Here is a 16,959-nt window from a genome sequence, read left to right on the forward strand (position 1 = left end):
TAAGCAGTATCGCAATGTTGAGTGAACTGAATTGAAAGGGAACCTCTCCGGTTACACATGTAACCTCGGTTCCCTGAGATAAAAGAAATAAGACATTGCGAAAGCTGTGACACCCGTTTATATAGGCCAACAGTGTGCTTAAAAGGGTGGGGTTCAAACACCATTGCCAATCAGAAAATTGGCATTATTGTACAAGGGTTTCAACTAGGTCATCTAGGAAAGTATTCCCCATAAGTGGTATCGCAATGTCTCGTTACCTTCATCTCAGGGAACCGAGGTTACATGTGTAACCGGAGACGTTTTAGGTTAACTGAATGAGGTCCCAATTTATTTCCTGCTGTCTTTGCGATGTTTCAAGGGGCGCCATTATCTGGCGTCAGTGCTTTATCGCATCTCATTCAGAGCCCCCAGATTTATGTGCCTCTAAATATCACATATGCAGGCAAACTGTGAATGGCTGTTTTCACATGTCAATCAGACAGCTATTTGTCAGTTCTTTTTGATAGACACACATTAATCTCAAGCACTTTACATCAAAACAAGGCAATTTTCCAGGTATTACAGTACTTACATTTCTAAAAACTAAATTCAAGCACTTTAAGGACCTTGTGTGAACCTTGTAAACAGTGTAGAAAAAAGTGCAGTAGTGGAAAAATCAAGCGATAGAGAGATTATAATGCTTGACGGGTCATTTCATTTATGATCATATGGACAGAAAACAATGTTGCAAATGTCGACAAATCGAGTTATGTCATGATATGGTTCATAATATTTTTGGTTCACGATATATCAAAATTCAATATACTGTATTGTCCCATCCCTGATGTCTAGCCTTGGTAACCAGTTAGGTCTGTTATCTCCTAACTTGCATAACAAGGTTAAGAACCTGGGCGTCATCATTGGTTCTGCAAAGCTTTTTGATAAGTAGGTTAGTGTCATTGTGAAGGGAAGCCTTTTCCATCTCAGGTCTATTTCCAAACTAAAACCATTTCTTTCACGAAATGACCTGGAAACAGTCATTCATGCATTTATTACATCACGGCTGGACTATTTTAACTTCTTGCATGTGGGCCTGCCTCAGTCTTCCCTTACACGACTTCAGATGGTTTAAAATGCAGCAGCAAGATTTTTAACGGGTATGAAGTAGAGACCACATTTCCCCTGTGCTAGCATCTTTACACTGGTTACCAAGTAGTTTTAGGGTTAATTTTAAGATTATGCTTTTTGTTTTTAAGGCCTTGCACGGTATTTCCCCACAATATATTTGTAATCTCCTTCATCCTTACTCAGGTCTTGCAATCAATTATTTCTCTCCGTTCCTCACTCTCAGTTAAAGTCCAAGGGTGATCTGTCTTTTTCAGTAGCTGCCCCTAAGTTGTGTAACAGTTTTCCATTTCATGTTGCCATTCTTAAATCCAGTTTGAAGGCTAATTTTTACTCCTTAGCTTTTGAGTTTGTTTGAGGTCTATAGTGGTTTTATGTTTGTTTTGTTTAGTTTGTGTCTTTTATTATTTCTGTTAATTTTGATTAATTACCTGTTTGTAGTGTGATTTCCATTGTTATTGTTGTTATTACTAGAGGTTGGCCGATAGCGGGTTTTGCCAATACCTATAAATAAGTTAGGAAAACAGGCCGATAGCCAATTAATCGGCGCCTAGTTTTGAAAATGTATAATATGAAAAAAAAAAAAAAAAATTCACTCTGTGTAAAATAGTGCTGAACTTTAGTAAGTATTACTTTCAATGGTGATACTTCAATAAATTTCTCCCACACTGGTACCTTCTTCAAAGCCATATCCATCTGAAATTAATGAAAATATTAATGAAAAGGTCAATGGGTTTGTTGTTCAGTGTTAACATAAAACAATGCAACTGTATGCTTCATCACTACTGACAATACATATGTTTGTTATTATTGTCAAATGAAATCTATGAATGATGTACAAGAAAGGGAGAGAGAAAAAGGGTATAAATAAAATCAACTCAAGTCTTGTATTTTTAAATGTAATTTTAGAAAGGCAATGTCCATTTTATATATCCATTTGCCTTGGTCTTCTGACACAAGCGAACGGCTGAGCAAAAGCAAAAACTCAGGCAGCATTTTCACATAAGGCTGAGAGACGTTAATATGAAATTATGATTTACAACTGATAATTAACTTATAAATCTGCTTCGCGACAAAACCACTTCAGAGCGCTCATGTTTATAACCTGACTGGAACAAACTGGATGTCCCTTAACCCCGAAAAAAAAAAAAAACTCCATAGATCTGCATGAATTCATAAGTGACTTTTTTATTCAAAACAGCGAATTAAGAGGAAAGGTAAACCGTTTCCATCCTTGAATTTGTAACATTGTTCTAACCATTCGAACAGCTAATGTTAGCTCTAATTTTATCCTCTCTCCACCTTGTTGGTAAAGCAGTTCTCCAGTGCAGTGATTAGTTCTAAACAAATTAATTATCAAACCACCATTGGTTGTCTTAAATGATTGATTTATTGTTCCATGACTATATGTAATGATAACATGTATTGTATACATACCTTTTTACTGTCGATGTTTTAAAGGGTCATGAAATGGAGGAAACAATTTTCTTTGATATTTAGACATATAAGAGGTAACTCAAAACTTCCTCCCCAGTCAAAAAAGAGTATTTATAGTTGCCACCCTGCTGAAACGTCTCGTCTTGAAATCTGTCTGTTCGTGACATTGCGACACATTGTTCATTTGTATTTACACATCCCACAACATGCGTCATCGCACACTTGGCCCCGCCCACTGGCGCGCAATGTAAGTCAAGAGAGCAGGCCTTCCGTGGCTAACTATTCTTAACATAACACCTAAGGGGACCCATCTGGACTATTTTGAATTATTTTGTATATGAACATGAACTACACAGACTCTTTGACCACTGCCATGTATCTCGCCACTTTTAAAAGATGCGGTGTCAAGTTACAACTCTGAAAGGGAGAAGAATTCTCTGTCATTCAGCTGCTACCTTTGTTGCTTTGAGCAAACAGTCAACTGTCCCATCCTTCAATAACAATTCCTTTGCGAAGCTGGAATCGTACTATGACGGTTCACAAACAATCAACACTGACATGAGCCGAAAAAAATGAACACATCATTGTCCAAAGCACGGTGAAATTATGCACACACATACTGTAGGTGGACTGAGAAGCACATCGCCGGAAACACACAGAAATGGTAAAAGAAGTCCATCGTCAAAGACATCATATGTTTACATACACCAACAATCCGTGACAGGTTTTGTTCTAGGTAGCAGATACTGAACCAATCATCTGTAAGTAAAATGACATCTCTACAATGAAGTCACTTCCCCTGTATCTCTTAAAGTGAACTTTAAGGAAAGAAATCTTAGAAATCCACAAAATTCACGATAAATTACTTCTTTGAGGGTCAGAATATTTTCAGCAGACGTATTCTTATATTTGCTTTAAATACACTATAATTGTTTTTCATTTTCCAGGTTATCTAGTCATAAAATATTAAATACTGTATCTATGAAAATATAAACATAATAAAATATTAGACTATCTATAAAACTGTTAGGAAGAATATGTAATATGTAATAATCAAAATCAGAATCAGCTTTATTGCCAAGTATGCTTACACATACAAGGAATTTGTCTGGTGACAGGAGCTTCCAGTGTACAACAATACAAAAACAGCAGCAAGACATAGATAATAATAAAAAATAAAAAAAATTAAAACTAATTATACATATACGTACAGACACACACATACATACATACATACACATAAATAGTGCAAATCTAATACAATCTGATATGTACAGAGCAAATACAAATCCGTTATGTACAGTGCAAATGTTTATTTTTTTATTTTTTTTATTTTTTTCTCTTTTCTCTTCAGAGGAATGAAATGGCAGAAGAGGTTGGATGTGTTGGATAAATATAAAAAAGACTAAACTGTGTATTGCACATAGTTATTGCTCAATGGGGCAGTTTAACTGTTCATGAGATGGATAGCCTGAGGGAAAAAACTGTTCCTGTGCCTGACGGGTCTGGTGCTCAGAGCTCTGAAGCGTCAGCCAGAAGGCAACAGTTCAAAAAGATAGTGGGCAGGGTGAGTGGGGTCCAGAGTGATTTTTCCAGACTTTTTCCTCACTCTGGAAGTGTATAGTTCTTGAAGGGGGGGTGGGGCGGGGGTCAGGGGCAACCAATAATCCTCTCAGCAGTCCGAACTGTCCTTTGTGGTCTTCTGATGTCTGATTTCGTAGCTGAACCAAACCAGACAGTTGTTGAAGTGCAGAGGACAGACTCAATGATTGGTTTTAAAATATTAAAAGCTTAATCACTCCACAAGATGACTATAGAAAGGGATGAATGCCTCCAAAACCCCTTCTTTAATGGACTAGAGATAAACTTTCAGTATTTCACATAAAATTCAATATAAGCAGTACACAAAATATATTTTTGCATTACTGCATACAGTCAAGTCATTTTTACTTGTATTACGCCTTTCACAACACACATCGTTTCAAAGCAGCTTTACAGAAGATCATGCATTAACAGAAAATTAAACCGTAATATCTATAAAGTCTTAGAGTCATCATTGTGTAATTTGATAAAATATGATTGTGAATTGTGTTTAAAAATAAGTAATTAAATAATAATTGTATTTAGAACCCCAGTGAGCAAGCTGAAGGCGAGGCTGATGGCAAGGAACACAAAACTCCGTAAGAAAATAACCTTGGGAGAAACCAGGCTCACTGTGGGGGCCAGTTCCCTTCTGGCTAACATCATGAATATAATGCCAATATTACTTATGTATATCGTAAGTCATGGTATAAAATTATTAAACTAAGTAAGTGTTAAGGGTCAGTGTTTAAACAAATATTTTGTATGAATTGTAAGATTAATGACTAATGTCTTTGAAGTTCATCCTGGATTAATGGCAGAAGTTCACACAGATGCAATTGTCCTTGTTAGTTGGCTGATGAAGGGTTTTGTTGGCAACTAATTGATAGTCTGTGTATTCCATTTCAAGAGTGTAGTCCATCATTAGACCGAGGTGATGTAGGCAGAGATCAATGAGGTGCATCACAGTTCAACCGGCCAGTAATTTCGGTGAGGTCTATCCTAAATCTAAGGTTCAGGCAATGGCATATGAAGTATCCCATATATTGCAGAGTTATAGATCATGATCAATGTTTCTGGTTTCTGTTCAGGCAGACCTAACTAAAGCAGCCTAATTGTGAGTTGAAGGATAAATTAGGTGTATGCCTGGCTAAATAGATGAGACTTTAGTCTAGACTTAAACTGAGTGAGTGTGTCTGCATCTCGATCAGTGTTAGGGAGACTATTCCACAGTTTAGGAGCCAAATATGAAAAGGATCTACCTCCTTTTGTGGATTTTGATATTCTAGGAACTATTAACAAGGCAGAATTTTGTGATCATAATGAACGTGATGGAATATAGCGTGGTAGAAGGTCACTTAAGTACTGCGGAGCTAGACCATTCAAAGCTTTATACATAGTTAATAGAATTTAAAAATGAACACGAAATTTAATAGGTAGCCAATGTAACGACGATAAAATAGGGCTAATATGATCATATTTCTTGGTTCTAGTCAGCACTCTGGCTGCTGCATTTTGAACCAATTGAAGTTTATTTATTGATCTTGCTGGACATCCTCCCAGTAATGCATTACAATAATCTAGTTTTCTAAGTGCTCAGTTTTTAATTATGCAAAATTAGCCTATATTAATTTGTAATAGTTTAAAATACTTTTAGTATTAAAATATGTAATAGTATTTAAGCTTTTAATTTTCATTTAACATGAAATATGACACACTTGGAATCTTAGGTGTTTTTAGTTTTCTTTTGTTCAGGAATGGTTCAAATTAGGCAATACTACCTGTGAATGGCAAACTCAAAATTTGTGAGTGTTTTATAGGGCAGAGTGACTCTAACACTTCCAATCTTGTCTCATTGATTAGACTCCAGATTAACTGATTCCAGGTTAACAGATCGAGTTGATTTGAGTTAGCTAGTTTGAAGCTATGTTAAATGATCAGAACCCTGTAAAATAGTTTTCTACCAGATGCCTTTAAAGTGGCAGCAAATGTTAGTATTTATCGGTGTGCAAATAGCATCTACCATTATTTTTACCAAATAGTATCTGGTTAAAGTAAAAGTGTTTAAGTCCTGAATAAGTATTCTTGTTTCTTTTAATAAGCCATGTAGCACAGCACTATAGGCCAGTGCAGGGGCGGACTGGGAAGAGAAATTGGCCTGGGATTTTACATAGAAACTGGCCCAAAAGTTGAGCGGGGGGAAGGGAAATCTGGGCCAAAAGTTGTTGTTGTGGGGGGGAGCACAGTGACTTGTAGAAACTGAAGTGACACCATTTTGTTAAAAGAGCCAAACACCTTTTTGATAGAAACATCACCTGTCTGTTTACTTGAGCATGCACATTAGTTGGACCAATTTGAAATGTGTTTTTTTTTTTTTTTTTTTTTCGTGATTTGAGCTATAAAGTACAGTTTAGGATACCATTGTTAACAGATTTTATTTCTGATTTGAAATGCGTCTTCCCATTCAAGTCGTTAGGAGTTGTACTCCTAGAAATGCATAGACAATAGCTGCTTGGAGGTGTTACAAACATGGTGATTTGCCTTAATGGGGCTTTGCTATTGTGAAATTTGTTTGCAAAAATCACTTGGGTTTTTTTTGGGAGCATTTTTGGTAAATTGGGAGCATTAATGTAGTTTATTTTTCTTTTAAGAAACTAATAGCTCAGGTTCTGGTTGCTGAGAACTACTGGCATTATCATCATACACCAGTGACACCCGTATTATCATCACACCAGTGAGGTTTCGTAGGACTAGTGATACTCTGAAAGTCTGTTAACGCTCATTTCCATCATGCTTTATTACTTAATTAAAAAGATGCTCAACACATGTTGATGGAGTATAACTACTCTCAAGAGCCGTCAACGAACATGACAAATGTCCTTCATCTGCCACTGTAGTGCCGCTATGAATTCTGGGACTTCAAATGGGTTCTTGCCCACAAGTCCCCATCCGATGCATACTCAAGGTTCGGCCTGATTAAGAACACATATGGGTCATTTTATGCATTCTTGGTACTTGCGTTCTTGAGTATTGGAATTGATCTTTGGTAGTGGATGATGACATTGAGCGAGTCCACGAACATAAGAACGCACATTAAGGAAACAGCCACTATCTTCTTGCGGAAAGATGCCATTTAACGATTTTACTTAAAAATAAGTATCTATTTTAAAAAGCAAAAAGGCACTCTAGACTTTGTCATATTATGAATATAGTCACGGCTGAATTGGGTGCAGGCACTCCACTTCACATTGTGCCTAATATCTCCTTTCAGCCGTGACTATATTCACATTATAGCTTGGCCTCTTGTACCTTATTCCTTAAATAAAGTGTAGTGTGTTATTGTTTAATGATTGTATATTTTGCTGTTGTACTTTTTTACATTACCAGAAATAAAAATGATCTAAACCTTGTTAGGGAGTGTAAGGTAAGATGTGTCATGTCCTTAATTCAGGAAACTGCACAATTCTGTCATGAGAGCATGTACAACCCCAATTCAGAAAAGTTGGGACAGTATGGAAAATTCTAATAAAAATAAAAAGGAGTGATTTTTAAATTCTATTCACCCTGTGCTATATTGAATGCTTTTTTTTTTTTTTAACGGTTTACCGTGAATTTTATTATTTTTGTTTTGAATTTCAAATCAGATCATGCAACACATTCTAAAAGATGAGACCAATGTTCCCCAATTGGAATGAAAGAAAAAGTTGAAGGATTTTGGGCATGTCACCCTCAACAGTGCACAATATAGTTAAAAGATTCAAAGAATCAGGTTAAATCTCCATGCATAAAGGGCTAGGCCATAAACCACTTCTGAATGCGCATGATATCAGATCCCTCAGACGTCACTATCTTAAAAGCCATCTAGCGCAGGGGTCAGCATTGGCATGCAGAGGGGTAATCACTGGCATGCCAGCAACGAAGAGAGAGGAGTAGACCATTTTATTTCTAAAAATTCCGCACCTGCATTCCAATCTGCATCTTGAAGTAATCCTTCCTCATGATCACGCAGCTGAATGGGAGGCTAAACAAAAAGTTAAAATGTGACGAGACTGCAGTATACTCAACAGACTCGTGCAGCGCGTGCAAGCCATTCACGCATCACGAGCCAGCAGAGCTTCACTTTCGGTTAACCGCGCAAGTAAACGTGCTCGCTTTGTTTTCGGTCAGTCTGTGTGGATGACAGCCTACATTCCATGTTTCATTTGTTTCTTTTTGCTTTCAGAACAACACATCATGTAATAAGGAAAACACCACTATTCATCCGTGAGGTTTCCAACCCAGCATACAGGTACACCCTCCTTAAACCAAAGTCACATTCAAAATTACATTAAACGATTAAAAGAGAAAAAATAAACCCACATCATGGGGTTAAAAAATCTGAGTCTATTCATAATATAAATTAAACCTTGAAATAAAGTTTTAGGATTTTGCAGGTGCGATTCACAGAAAAGAGCTAAATAGTTGATCAGCTTGTGATGTGCGAATTGCTTGCACGAGCAGCGTGAGTCTCGTCACACTTTAGTAGTGTTTAGTCTCCCATTCAGCTGATGAAATCACACTGCGTGATCATGAGGAAGGATTACATCAAGATGTAGATTGGAATACAGGTGCGAAAACTTCATATAAATAAACTTCATATAATAAACTTAGGAGACCTGGCTGGAGTCACTCACTTAGCACACCTGGCTGGATTTGAACTTGCGACTCCAGGGGTGGTAGTCAGCGTCAATACTCGCTGAGCCACCCAGGCCCCTTCCACTGGAGTCCTCTTTAAATCTGTGCATGCCTGCAACTTCTGTTCCAGCCAAGTGGGTTTTTTCAGGTGCACAGATTAATCACATCAGCCAGGTCTGTCCCGTCTTTCACCAGAACATGTTCACGTTTATTTCGCTCAACAAAAATGTATGGTCTGAGTAAGTGGTAAATGGCTATTGTAGGTTATGTAGGCCTACAGCAGGACTCTTCAACTACTTTCTTGTGGGGGTCAGATTATCCAGATGAAAACTTTGCAGGGGCCAACATTTTTTCAGTATTCATCTTAGCTAGCACTTTCATTGCAAGTAATATGTTACTTAAAAAAACACCTTTAATACTGTGTATTTATTCATATCAAAATAGTCACAGGGTATACTGTATATTGAATTATAACTTTTTAAGGTCTGGCCATAAATTTCTTCATAAGATCTGGCTGAAAAACCAACAAAAAACCAACATAATAATAATTTTAGCATTTTAGCGCTATTGTTTACAAATTATGAAAACTGAGGAGGAACATTTAGAACTGCTAAAGCCCTCTCACAATATCAACCCACATGAAAACAATGGCCATATAGAAATGTCATGTTTACTTAATGCATTTAAATTCAATTTTCTTTTTGGAAAAAAAAAGAGATAAAATGTCTATTCTTCCATTTTTCTCTATAAACTATCATCCTATACAGTGAAGAATATTAGTCCTGCAAATATTGTGAATTTGCACACAATAGCCAGTGCAGGAGCCAGAAATTTGTGCGGTTAATCATTGGCAAAAGAAGAAAAAGCTGAATTGATGCTGTTCATGACTGAGAGGGCTGACTCGCAGCTGTATAGAACCAAATATAATCAGGATATTTGCAGGTTCAGTTTCACAGATCACTGTTTTTACCAGCACTTCCAACCCTGAACTGATGAGACACGGCCGTTTGACACTTCAAGAATAGTGAATAAAAGCAAACTTTTCACGTCAAACATTTTTGTTGAATGTTCGGTTTTCATAATCAATTTCTCTTTTGTTGCCTAAGATCTGCTTAAGTGCTGACAACATTCTGTATCAACTGCGGTGATCATTTCTTTACATCTGTAGATTTACAACTAAGCAATTTATATAAATACATTTTATTGAAAAAGACGCGATCAAATGCTCACCTAAACGGTGCGATCCATGTTTAGCAAAGCAGTGAAATTAAACTATCGCCAGAAAGGCTTAAACACATGCTCCAGTCTGGATGACGGCTGAATGCTGTCGCACGTGCCAATGAGCGCTGTTAATCCAAAGTCTTTCTAGCAAGTCAGTCCACTGTCGACCATCTTTGGAACGCTCCCAGGAGACTATTTCCAGTCATGCCAGTGCCGCTCCTATCTACTTGAATGAGGGAACACCGAAATCTCAAAACGGTCGGTCAAGATTACGATCAAAGAACATATTTCAAACCAGCAGTAAAATCAGACAATGCTGGTATCATAAATTGTGCTTTTTTTTTTTTTTTTTTACCTCAGATTACCCTAAAAATGCATTTTTTCCTGGCGTGTATGGCTAATGCACATGCACATTCTCGAGATGATTGACAGGTGATGTCTGTGTCTAAAAGGTTATTGGCTCTTTTACCTGTAAGGCGGGACTTCCTATCTACATCCGTTGACCGTTGGGTGCTAGAGCTTCTTGGTTGGGTGTTCCAGTTTCTCCCTTTCTTTTTAATAGAAGTGGCTCGTCTCTGCTAAATAGTCTCTGGTGAAACTCAACGTTGATTGCTGAGGCCTGCGCCTGCAAGAAGCGTTCTGATATTTCAGATGGTGAGGCAGTTTTATCAAAAATCAGTTGGAGGGCCAGACAGACTGGCGGGCCGGATTTGGCCTGCGGGTGCCAGTTGACTAGCCCTGGCCTACAGTATGCCTATTTTTTCCACATATTATTTTTTTACTTTGTTTATCAAGTAGGTTAATTTTTAATGAAGTGCCGGCTGGTTAAATATCTTTTATTCTGTGAGTGGTTGCCATATTTTATGACAATATACGTATATGGGTTACGTTTCTCTTTGTCTATTTTTTTATCCTTTTTTTTTTTTTTACTTCATAACTGTTCTAACTGTTTGAACAGCTGTCATTTTTTTTGTAGTAGATCCTAATGCACATGGCAAAATAATCACAACTTTTCAGTGCATTGTTTAGACTTTGCATACCTGTAATTATTTTCAACAATGTGCTGACTTAAAATATGCTGAATAACTTTTACTTAGTGAATTTTGTTCACCAGGCTATAAGGTTTTCTTTTATTGGTACTGCACTGCCTATTCACTCTGTTGTTTTCAACAAATATGCCTATATTGGCTAATGTTGATTTTGTGAATGTCTGTCATCGTTGTCTGTTTAGTTTACAATGATCATTATACAATGCAGTATGTTGCAGATATTTGCCCTTTATCAGTGGCATTTAGTATTGGATTAGGCTGTTGGAATAATATACGAATTATATTCAAATGGGTCGCATATACACTCTTTTTTAAATTTCTATCATTTTGACTGTTTTCTGGTGGTTTCTTACTTTTTAGACTAGCCAACTACCAATTTTCCATTGGAACTTTAGTGAAATTAATCGTTGCACAAATCCCTAATTGAAATTGCGATATGACCACAAAATGCTGCATCTGCATTGTCTGTTTCAGTCAGCGCTGCGTGAGAGAGCGGCACCCTCTAAAGGAGGCACACACTGAGCTGCGCAACAAAATTAAATGATCCAACATTTACCATATTCAAATTCAAATCGCAAAACTTGTGAAAGTGATCCCTTTCCAGATGTTGGCTAGAGATGCAGCAATCATGAAACATGTCACTGATCTATCATGGGCAATGCAGGTCTCAGAAGACAGAAAAGCAGAAAAGGCATGTGAAAGCTTTAATGAAGCTTGCAGCAAAGGCAAAGAGACTTAAAAACTTACTAATAACTTCTGTACTACATTTGGGCGGTTTTGTGCTGACCAATAGCTATGTGTTTCTGAAGAATTCATTTAAGAAAATATGAAATAAAACATTTTGTTTGCAGTCTTTATTAGTCTGGTACATTTCTGGAAACTGAAAAATGTATGAAGTGTATAAGTCGTTTTTTTTTTTTTTTTTTTTTGCGGCTTGTGGGTAAGTCGCTGTCTTTGCTCTGTACCTTTTTCTGTTTTTGTGTCCTTTGCCAATCACATGCCTGATTAATCTGGGACATTTCTGGTAAAGGTATGAAGTGCATATGTCTGTTTTCTTTCTTTTTTTTCTGCTTTTTTTTTTTTTTGTGCAACTATCCAATCAAATCTGCTCATTTTGCCATCACGTCAACTCCTCCCTTTTCATTAAAAGTATAATGACTATAAATATTATTATTAGGCCTATTACACATACTCACAGTTCAAGGCAATGATACACTTAGTCCCGTTCATTTGTTATTAAAAATGTTTTACATTTATCAAGTTTAAGTAAAGATTTATATATATTTGTTTTATTTAAGTTTATATATTTTACTTTTTTTTTAAATCATACTAATATCAATAAAATTGTGTTAATTACATAATCATTACTCATATTAATGAAAGAAGACAAACATGTGTTGTTCTGTTTTGTCCTAGTTTAAAAAAAAAAACTTGTTCATTTTTCTGTGTTGCTTCTCTCTTAAAAACTATAGTGTTTTAACACTGTACCAACTAACCCCAATATATAATGAGTGGACTCAAGATGGCGCCGAGTATGGCTGCTGCGTTGCGAGCTCCGACACAACTTAGCAATGGTTTGTTTGTTTTGTTTACAATTCTTATGTTTTTTGTCTTGGATGTTGCCTGCCTTATTGTCTACGACAGACAAACACTTTTGGACATTGGCTCAGCGATCTCACACCGTAAACCGGACTTCACATTCCTCAATGCCGACCCGCTGTTTACAAACACGCAAGCGGAGCCCTTTGTCTGGGCAGCACGGCCGCGGAAACGCAGGAGGAAAAGGGGAAACAGAGCCGGCGTTCTCATCAGAGTAAGACGCCGCGCAAATCGACCCCCGCTACCCACTATTCTACTGGCAAATGTTCAGTCTCTGGATAACAAGCTCTGCGAGCTGAAAGCGCGGATCTCTTTCCAACGAGAGACGAGGGACTGCTGCGTTATCTGCCTTACGGAAACTTGGATGTCTGCGGAGATTCCAGACTCAGCCATTGAACCCGCGGGGTTCTCCATGCTCCGAGCGGACAGAGCGAAAGACCTCTCAGGTAAAACTAGAGGAGGTGGTGTATGTTTTATGATCAACAAATCCTGGTGTGATCAGAGGAACATACATTCTATCAAGTCTTTCTGTTCTCCTGATCTGGAATTTCTTATGCTTCTGTGTCGACCATTCTGGCTACCGAGGGAATTCACAGCGGTCATTATCACAGCTGTGTACATCCCCCCACAAGCCGACACAGACCGGGCACTCAAGGAACTGTATGGGAGTATAAGTGAGCAGGAAACCGCGCACCCTGAGGCCGCGTTCATTGTGACCGGGGACTTTAATAAAGCCAGTTTAAAATCAGTCGCACCAAAATATCATCAGCACATTAGTTTCAACACACGAGGGGACCGGGTTTTGGACCATTGCTACTCTCCGTTCCGGGATGGCTACAAATCCCTCCCCCGCCCACCATTTGGCAAATCGGACCACTCTTCCATTCTGCTTCTGCCCGCTTACAGGCAGAAACTGAAACAGGAAGCACCCACCCTCAGAACGATCCAGTGCTGGTCGGACCAATCATACTCTACGCTACAAGACTGTTTTGATCGCACGGACTGGGAGATGTTCCGGTCCGCCTCTGATGACGACATCGAGCTTTACGCTGATAGCGTAATGTGCTTCATCAGAACGTGTGTAGAGGAAGTGATTCCGACCAGAACTGTGCGAATCTATCCGAATCAGAAGCCGTGGATCAACAGCGATGTTCGCGCAGCACTTAATGTGCGGACCTCCGCTTTTAATTCCGGGAACGCGGAGGAGCATAAACAAGCCAGTTATGCCCTCCGAAAAACTATCAAAACAGCAAAACGCCAGTACAGGAGTAAGATTGAAGGACAGTTTAACACCACCAACTCTAGAAGCATGTGGCAGGGAATTAACATCATCACGGACTTTAAAGGGAATAAAAACTCCGCCATGAACACCGCTGCCTCTCTACCGGATGAGCTAAATACTTTTTATGCTCGTTTCGAGGGAAATAACACCGCCCTCACGGAGAGAGATCTCACGGCCGAAGCTACAGAGGTTAGTTCACTCTCCGTCTCTGTAGCGGATGTAACCCGATCCTTCCGACGGGTGAATATCCGCAAAGCCGCGGGTCCAGACGGCATTCCGGGCCGCGTCATCAGAGCGTGCGCGAACCAGCTGGCTGGTGTTTTTACGGACATTTTCAACCTTTCCCTCTCTTTGTCTGTAGTCCCCACATGCTTTAAAACATCCACCATTGTGCCTGTTCCAAAACAATCGAAAATAACTTGTTTAAATGACTGGCGTCCTGTTGCTCTGACCCCCATCATCAGCAAATGTTTTGAGAGACTAATCAGAGATTACATCTGCTCTGTATTACCACTCAATCTTGACCCGCTGCAGTTTGCTTACCGCAACAACCGCTCCACTGATGATGCCATTGCATCTACAATACACACTGCTCTCTCCCACCTGGAAAAAAAGAACACTTATGTGAGAATGCTGTTTGTAGACTACAGCTCAGCATTCAACACCATAGTGCCCTCCAAGCTAGATGAGAAACTCCGGGCTCTGGGCTTAAACAGCTCGCTGTGCAGCTGGATCCTGGACTTCCTGTCAAGCAGACGCCAGGTGGTTAGAATAGGCAGCAACATCTCCTCATCACTGACCCTCAACACTGGAGCCCCGCAGGGCTGTGTTCTCAGCCCACTACTGTATTCCCTGTACACACATGACTGTGTGGCAACACATAACTCCAATGCCATCATTAAGTTTGCTGATGACACGACGGTGGTAGGTCTGATCACTGACAATGATGAAACAGCCTACAGAGAGGAGGTGCACACTCTGACACACTGGTGTCAGGAGCACAACCTCTCCCTCAACGTCAGTAAGACAAAGGAGCTTGTGGTGGACTTCAGGAGAAAAGACAGAGAACACAGTCCAATCACCATCAATGGAGCACCAGTGGAGAGAGTCAGCAGCTTCAAGTTCCTGGGTGTCCACATCACTGAGGAACTCACATGGTCCGTCCACACTGAAGTCGTTGTGAAGAAGGCTCATCAGCGCCTTTTCTTCCTGAGACGGCTGAGGAAGTTTGGAATGAACCGCCACATCCTCACACGGTTCTACACCTGCACTGTGGAGAGCATCCTGACTGGCTGTATCTCCGCCTGGTACGGCAATAGCACTGCCCACAACCGCAAAGCACTGCAAAGGGTGGTGCGAACTGCCAAACACATCATCGGAGGTGAGCTTCCCTCCCTCCAGGAAATATATACAAGGCGGTGTGTGAAAAAAGCTCGGAGGATCATCAGAGACTCCAGCCACCCGAGCCATGGGCTGTTCTCACTGCTACCATCAGGTAGGCGGTATCGCAGCATCAGGACCCGCACCAGCCGACTCCATGATAGCTTCTTCCCCCAAGCAATCAGACTTCTGAACTCTTGATCTCCCACGATCAAAATACATCATCCCTGCACTTTATTACTCTTTTATCTCACACCGGACTGTCATAAATTATATTACTGTCATTATATTATGTCTCTCTTAACAACTGACTATCAACCGACAGCCTGAATGTCAATACAGTACAATACTGTACATTCTATATATATACTTTTTTCATATATATTTTAATTTTTATTGAATAATGTGTATCTATATAGTATCTATATAGTAAAAAACAAAAAAAAAACAAAAAAAAAAAACAAAAACAGCATATTGTATACTGTGCAATGTATGTTATTATTGTATATTGTTGAGTGTAATTGTGTATAACAGATGTTTAAATTGTGTTGTGTTAATTTGATGTTTTAAGTTGTGTAATTATGTATAACAGATGTTTAAATTGTGTTGTGTTAATTTGATGTTTTAAGTCGAGTTTAATTATGTATAACAGATGTTTAAATTGCGTTGTGTTAATTTGATGTTTATTGTAGATTGGCGTATGTCTCATCACTGTCACGACTGCTATGTTGATCGGAACTGCACCCAAGAATTTCACACACCATTGCACTTGTGTATATGGCTGTGTGACAATAAAGTGATTTGATTTGATTGATTTGATTTAAATGCATAACATAACTCTCACTATTAATTAACAAAAGTTAGGGTGACCAGACGTCCTCTTTTCCCCGGATATGTCCTCTTTTTCGGACCTTAAAAAGGTGTCCGGCCGGGATTTCTAAATTTGTGAAAATGTCCAGGATTCGGCTTTAGTTGCATTATGATGTGCATCTGGTCTAATACTTCATTGTGTGTGCGTGCATATTTGCATTGCTTTGACCTCTCTTTGTAAGTCCCGCCTTCTCGCACACCAATTGGTCAGTTATAAGAAGCTTGCAGCAACTATTGTCCAAATTCCTGCCTGTCAATCTCACCGTGAACGTGCGAAGCACTGTTGTGTTCGGCATCAAACAGTTGCTTGACAGCAGCAGCAAATGACAGCTGAGTGGAAACAATGCCCAAACGAAAGTGCAAATTTACAGAAGATTTGCACAAAAAATTCCCATGCTTTCGTCCAGGTCAAGATCCGAGGGAAGCAGAATGTATGACAAGTAAAACTGGCACTTATGTGTCAGTTGCTAATAAAGGTGCAAGTGATTTAGAAGCACACATTAGAAGAAGCATAAAGGGTCAGCAAAAGGTGAAAGTTCATCAGGTAAATTAACGGACTACTTTTACCTGCAACCAGGTAAAATTATCACATTGCTTCATTTTCCATGGCCATTCAAAATAATAGTAATAGTAAATGAAGGTACACTCATGGCATCAAATATTTTATTTTAGTACATAGACATTCAAAAGAATGTTGGAAATGTGTAATTATTTATGCTATGCTAATAGAGTGTCTTTTTCAATGTATTAAATTTTGCATTC

General features: G+C 38.8%; 1 protein-coding gene across 2 annotated transcripts in view; it reads left to right on the forward strand.

The window, feature by feature from the left end:
- The window catches only part of LOC127442888 (gastrula zinc finger protein XlCGF26.1-like), a 202,061-nt gene that overhangs the window by 44,129 nt on the left and 140,973 nt on the right, over nt 1-16,959 (forward strand). The window lies entirely within an intron of this gene.

Source organism: Myxocyprinus asiaticus, chromosome 6, assembly GCF_019703515.2.
Source record: "Myxocyprinus asiaticus isolate MX2 ecotype Aquarium Trade chromosome 6, UBuf_Myxa_2, whole genome shotgun sequence".
NCBI classification, from domain to species: Eukaryota; Metazoa; Chordata; class Actinopteri; order Cypriniformes; family Catostomidae; genus Myxocyprinus; species Myxocyprinus asiaticus.